Here is a 233-nt window from a genome sequence, read left to right on the forward strand (position 1 = left end):
TATGTACCTCTGAGATGTAGTACAGTATAAAGTACAATATGTACCTCCGAGATGTAGTACAGTAGAAAGTACACTATGTACCTCCGAGATGTAGTACAGTATAAAGTACAACATGTACCTCTGAGATGTAGTACAGTAGAAAGTACACTATGTACCTCTGAGATGTAGTACAGTATAAAGTACACTATGTACCTCTGAGATGTAGTACAGTATAAAGTACAACATGTACCTCT

General features: G+C 36.5%; 1 protein-coding gene across 1 annotated transcript in view; it reads right to left on the reverse strand.

Annotated features, from left to right (window-relative positions):
• LOC116377269 (tomoregulin-1-like) overlaps nucleotides 1-233 on the reverse strand; it is an 8,723-nt gene that overhangs the window by 5,545 nt on the left and 2,945 nt on the right. The window lies entirely within an intron of this gene.

Source organism: Anarrhichthys ocellatus, unplaced genomic scaffold (genome assembly GCF_004355925.1).
Source record: "Anarrhichthys ocellatus isolate YVR2014 unplaced genomic scaffold, GSC_Weel_1.0 scaffold1079, whole genome shotgun sequence".
Taxonomy (NCBI): Eukaryota; Metazoa; Chordata; class Actinopteri; order Perciformes; family Anarhichadidae; genus Anarrhichthys; species Anarrhichthys ocellatus.